Consider the following 7,030-nt stretch of genomic DNA (forward strand, 5'->3'; position numbering starts at 1 on the left):
GATGCCACTAGTCTACACCTCCAAAACAGGCTTGTATTCAGACACTCACACACACCCTTTTTTAATGTGGACTACTGCACTGGGCTGACAGCAGCACTTTTCACACTAACTAGAAAAGCTGGACATGTATCTGAGGTTACACATTAGCAAAAAGATGTTGAACATATAGAATATACATAAAACAATGACAGCTATCTTAAAAGGAGTCATCGTTTGCTCTGAGGTGATCTACAATACATACAGCTCAATCTACAGATCATAATAGCAGAATGATGGAATGCCCGGGCTTATTGGTCAATGATCGGGGCAGAAGACATCAGAGGCCCAAATGAATGTAATTATTGGCAGCTCCATACTGTTGGGTTCAGCAAGTAGACATGCTGAAAATATTTAGTAAAACCACAATACCATTTAGGCAATTTAATTATTTAAATTAAATTGTGCATTGTGCATTATCCTTTAACCCCTTAAGCCTTTATTTGTGCTGGAATGGGTTTAATTGCATTCATTAATAAATATTTTTTGTAAAATTGTCTGCTTTTTACCTGCCGAGGGACTACAGATGAGATTTAGGTATGAAGCTTATTCTGGGGCAGTTACATTGTCCCTTTCAAATAAACAAATAAATAAAAAATAAAAATTATTTTTTATGGTGAAATTTTCAGTCAGTCTGGTCACACAATATACCATTTGAAAATGTTAATACTCACAGTTCTATCTCTATAGAGGTGGAGGGGAGGCGGAGAGGGGAGGGGAGAGGTGGGGGGGGGGGGGGGTGAAGGCGCCAGTACACTCCAAACAAACACAAACCTTTTTGTTCGAAACAGCCCTTTTTGAATGAGAGATTAACAAAAAGAGGCGGTGTTTTCAGCTTGAACGTGGGGGTGCGCGCACGCCCTCAGCCCGAACTGTTCACAAGAAGTTCACAGACCTTCACCTGTCTGCAACTGGTCCATCAAAGTATCACATGGTTGGTTGCGTCACGGTTGACCGGCCAGGGGCAGAGTTCAACGATTTTTCTGGTTCATTTCATCACTGTACCGTCCTGTGAGAGAACCGTCTTGGTTCGGAGAACGTTGTCTCGGTTGGTTGAGTGAATGTGTTGCTCTCTCCAACTGAATGACCAAAGCTTTGATACATGATACACATAATCACACAAAATGGTAATCACACAAAATGTATTCATTGCAATAATGTGATGAAGATGATAGAGACTTTGGGGGGGGGATGAATAATTGTAGTTACAGAAATGACCGGTTTAGAACTGCACGGAGATTCACCTTCAAGGTATTTTCTGTTTTTCACTGAAATTGAGTCTTTGAATAAACTGAATAGACTTCATGACAACTGAATGAAATGTAAACGATTTGTGCGTCGTCCATGACTGAAGAAATGACTTCTTTAAAAATAAAAATACTGCACTTTGTATTTCCGTTCTGTGTTGTCTTGTTTTGTACATTTTAGTGCTTTTCTCATTGTGCTTGTTATATGCTGTGTCATTTGGTCCGCCAGAGAGGCGGATTGGTCTCGGCTGTGCTGGATGGTGGAGAGGACACGCACCTGGGTTGCATTGGGTAATCAGCCCAGGTGCTAAAATGTGTGTTTTTTTTGTTTTTTTTGTTTTTGTAATATTCATGAAATTGCGTTGTGGTGGGTGCATAAATCAATGCTGTAATGCTTCTCCCCATGTCTGCGTGGGTTTCCTCCGGGTACTCTGGTTTCCTCCCACAGTCCAAAGACATGCAGGTAGGCTAATTGGAGACTCTAAAGCCGCGTTTCCACCAAAATTACCCGGAACTTTCAGTCCCAGGAACTACTTTACCAGGAACTAAAAAGTTCCTTCAGCCCATGGTTGTCTGCGTTTCCACCGCGGTCTAAAGTCCCGCGAAGATTAGGCAAATTAGCCCACTGACGTATGAAAAAGCGACGTTGTCGTCCGTCCATCTGTCCTATGATTTCTTCTGTAACCCCATACTACCACCGAAGTAGCCTACATTATTTTCTAATAACCGGGACAGCCTGGAGGGGTTTATTCCACTTATATACAACGGGTCACCAACAATGAATGTATATGGTTACTTTTGTATTTATTGATTTTTATCGATTTAATCACCTGGAATTGAAATATTCTTCTGCAGCCGTTTGGGCATATTTTACCGTTGTCAAGCAAAAATGTCGTTGGTAGTTGAACTTGGACAGTTGTTATGCAACAAATAGTATATAACAGGCTAATAGTCAGATTGTAACTGTTTTATATATCCTCTCAAACACATTCATTATGTTTTTATGCGAACATTCGCTTTCATGTCTTGACATCCGAAGCGACAGAATGCATTCACATTTCCAATATAACTGGCAACAACAGCAGAAAACATGCACACGTTGTAAACAATTTGCTGTTTGATTACTTTCTCATCGTCAATTCCATATAGGCTAATCGCAAAATGACAAGAATAGAACGAAAACTCGGACTTGCGCGAACATTTAAATTAGTAGTGGTACAGCCACCGTTTGCTTTCCTAGTTACTGCTAGCCGAGCAGCAAAGTGTGCCCTCCAGATGCAAACCATGCACCATAAATTAGTCCATAGTCTTCCTGGTCTTTTCGTGGAATTGAAGAATGGCAGTAAAATGGAGTAAAATTACGGCAGTCTGAAAAAGCTAAAGGGACGATTACTAGAATTAACCTGCTATTTTACCCTGACAAAAAGTGCGGAAGGTGATTTCCAGTTTGCTTTTACTGTATCACCAATGTTAATTACGCAGAACTACCTCATACCTCACATAACTGTATCAAACGTTTTGAGTCAATTACAACGGGCTAACAAAGAAAATCCGGAAGAAAATATTCAGCAACCGAATTAATCCGTTTGAATGTTTTGGTAGCCTACGTAATATGCTGTCCCAGCATGAATGCTTAGCATTTTATAAAACGAACACTAAAGCAAGAAAAGAACAGAAGAGCACACGTTATAATTCCAAGACGTTGGCAGGCTATAACCAAAACTAGGCTACTGCGCCGCATAACATACAAGTTTGATTTGAAGTTATTATGAAAATAAATTGGTTTGCGGCTGCATATTTTCAAACATGGTGGTTAATGGCGGAAAATAAATACAAAAAAATGCTGCGAGTACTCGACCAATCAGAAATGTTCAGCGCTGCAGGCTCCACCCAAAAGGTTCCTGTACTTTCGGAAAGTACTACCCCCCGAGCAGGAACTTTTTGGGGGGTAAAATGAAGCCCCAGGAACTAAATTTAGACCCTAGTTCCTGCGGTGGAAACGCACTGAGTTCCTCAAAAGGTTCCTAGTTCCGGGGTAAAGTTCCTGCGGTGGAAACGCGGCTTAAATTGCCCATAGGTATGAGTGAATGGTGTGTGTGTCCTGCGATAGATTAGAGTGTATTCCTGCCTCTTGCTCAATGCACGCTGGCATAGGCTCCAGCACCCCCCGTGACTCTGACCAGGATAAGCAGGTATAGATAATGGATGGATAGAAAACATAGTTAAAATCACAAATAACATGGTAGAATTATGGTACACTATTTCATCCAAACACAGTACTTTAAAACAGGTTTCTCCTTCAGTCATTTATAATTCATTGTTAATGCTTCTCTTCTCCAAACAAACCAACAACAAAATTAGACTGGTCTGCCATGTCCGGTTTGATTCAACATGTCCAGTTGCACTAGTAACAGTCTGGACAGTGTGCCTTTGAAAATGTTTGATATCATAGCTTACTCATCTGCCAAATATGTCTGGTACGCAGTCCAATAATGAAAAACCAAAGAGTACTCTTCTGAATAAAAAAAAAGAGACCTGACTCAGGAGAGACCGTTTTGAAACTGGGATGAATTCTTCTCCAATGGTTCAACAAAATGCATCTCAATAATTATTTTTTTAGCTATAAGAGCAAAGAATATAATATGTTGTATTGATCCCAAGTGAAGAAATTAATGTTTCACAGCATTAAAAATTTTTGTTGATGGAAAGACTTGATTAATCCTCATCTGAAAGGATATTTTGTTGGACAAATGGTTACACAGCCTTTTCCACACTAAGACAGTAACTTGGATCTGTACTCAACATTGTCTCATGATTAAGAGCAAGATGTTTTCAGTCTGACAGAAAGATATTTTTCTCATTCCAAGACTAGTTTTAACTTTTTTCTTGTTTAACTTTGATTTTAGATCTCATTAAGATTTTGATTTTAGACATCATTTAAGATAATTTATTGCCTAAGCGATGGAGCAATTACATACACTCATATTTAAAAGATATCAGTTAGAACCTTCTAGAAGCCCTTTGAAAAAATGAATATTCTATTTATAAGCTCTTTATTTGTTGTTTGAGGCAATACTGGCTTCTGGTCAACATTGTGTTTGCAGAGAACAAATGCACTGTAACTTTATCTTTTCAGCCATATTCATAAGAATTTAGCTAATTTCTTAAACATGCACTCTCCTATTCTTTGAATATTCTGTTATTTGCCAGCTCTGAGATCAGAAGTAATTTCCAAAATAACTGAAAGTAAGCTAAACTGGGCATACAAAATTTGTTTTCTTATGACTGCATAATTATGGTAATCGTCTTGATTGCGGTTACAGTGTGGGTAATTATTTTTAAAAATGAACAATCATAAACAATAGCCACATCATCCTTAATTGCTTTTGTCAATTTTCTTGGTATTATTGTTACCAAGTTTCAGTCTTCCAACCAGATAGAAACAATCAAGTAACCATTATACCAGTGACACAAAGGTATTCTACTTCGACTCTCTAACCATCTTTACTCCTGGAATCAAACAACTTGCCAGTATTTACAGCAGAAATTCCTCTGCTTTGTATTGTACAGGATACCTAGGGTTGTCAGATTTTGACTCGGCTCTTGAGGGGAGAGGTTTTATGCTGCGGGAATCGCCCTTGGGGGACAGCATCTCGTAACTGTAAGGATACTATACTTATGAAACCAACTCCTGTTTCATTGCATCACATAGCATGTCCTTGCCTCACCATTTTCAAATGTACACAACGGTGCTACATTGGTTGACCCACTGCATTGCAAATGTATGCACTGTTCTAACTATACAGTGACTCACCCTGGCAAGAAACACCAAAAGAATGCAAAACAGGATGGGTTTTCTGAAATCATATCCTTATCAACTTGAATCGACAAGGACCGGTGTATTGTTACAGGAAAACAGAAAACATGCAGGAACTGATACATTGATGTGTTCTTTAAAAAATTAAATGAAATTATAAGTGTTATGGCATAGTGGAGTGTCATAGTACAGTACTTCCTCAGAACACATATTTCAGACTTGGAGATTTCAGCCACTGATTTTTACCCCAAGCCTATAAACATTCATAGCTGTGCCCCTGATGCTGGCACCCTAACAGTTTTATTTGAGACAGCTTATAAAAATTAATAGGAAAATGGTGTGTCCAGTATTGCCAAAGAAATACAATCACCTCACTTAATGGTATAGATGGCGTAATGAAACCCTTTAAAGGGAAGAGAAAAATAATTATATTTAATTAGATTTTAAAAGGGCTGTAATCTGTGTTCGGACACATGAGGTGTTCCAATCACAGGGCTGGTGGGACCCGTAATCTCATCAGTGACTCATGCACGGGAAGATGAAACAAAAACATTGCCTCACTCCGTATGAGGTAAACTTTAACACTCTGTCTGACGTTCCGAGACCTGCTAATATGGGTTGAAACAAAAATAAACGTGGAACAAAGCAACTTTTTCAGAGAGAAATTGGCTTCCTACACCATCCCATATTACGACATTGTGGGTGAAAAAATTAGGTGACCTAATGCCAACTCACACTTTGGTGTGATGTATTTTCTCTTCTAATCAACAGCTGATATTACCTGGTTACATGATGAAATTGGCTACAAGAATAAGGTTGTACAATGTAATAGCTATTCAGTGATTTTGCTCATTAACCGTTTTCTTTGAAGGAGGGGAGAACCAATGAAAGTGATCATCTCCTGGGTAAAGTGGTTTTATTGGTATCTTGACTCATTTGCTCTTCCCCAAGAGTTACTGTCCTTGTGACAGTTTTCAAAAATAATAATTAACATTTCAAGGCAGGAGCCAGGTGCTAGGAATGTTCGTTAAGCCCATCCTCATGTTCTAAACATTTAGTCAACATTATTAATGAAGAGCCCCCAGGTTAGAAAAGGGTTGAGTCAGGTAGTACGTATTTTGTTGTCAACTTTATGAATTAATTCATAAGTGTAGCATTTTACCTTGCTTAGCTTGATAGCAATTTAAAACTTTTCAACTTTTTTGTATACAACTAAAGTAAATTGACTGTAACAGAAGTAATTTATCACTTGGACAAGCCTTGATTGAGTCCTCACATTCTTGCAGGTTTGCTTTTGTTTGTTACCTTTTGCTGAGATGAATATTAGATATTACTGTATACTTACTAATACAACACACTAATAAAACAACAAAGATGCTTTAGCCATGAGGTTCGAGCAACTCTTTGAACTGCAAGTCTTTGAACAGCTTGGGATAGCTACCATCATACTCATTAGCAAAGGTATGTACTTCAAACCTATGTTTGAATTTTTATATAAAATTGTCTTGTGTTGCTATTGCTATTCTACTGCTCTCCAAAATGCTGAAGGCTAAAACTAGAGGGTAAACACATTCACAAATATCTGAAATATGCAATGCACAGTGATGATGACCATAAGCCTTATGATTCTCTTTGAAATTATGTTTGGAGAATTTAACTGCAGTAGTTCTTCTAAACCTCAAATCATACTGTGAGAGAGGCAAATTGTAGCATTACGCAGACAAAGTTTTTCTTTCTTTTTCTTTTTTTTTTTTTTTAGTATTTCCCAACATCAACTGAGGTGAAGCATGAAAAGAGGCCTCTGGTTGTATGTTTTGCTTGAAATTCCCTCTTTTCAACACCAAGGACAAACTTAGGGTTTACACCATTACAAAAAAGAATAAGAGTGATAGCATTGAATTGGGAAATGCCAAAGACTTTAGTCGTGGGC

Source organism: Anguilla rostrata, chromosome 4, assembly GCF_018555375.3.
Source record: "Anguilla rostrata isolate EN2019 chromosome 4, ASM1855537v3, whole genome shotgun sequence".
Taxonomy (NCBI): domain Eukaryota; kingdom Metazoa; phylum Chordata; class Actinopteri; order Anguilliformes; family Anguillidae; genus Anguilla; species Anguilla rostrata.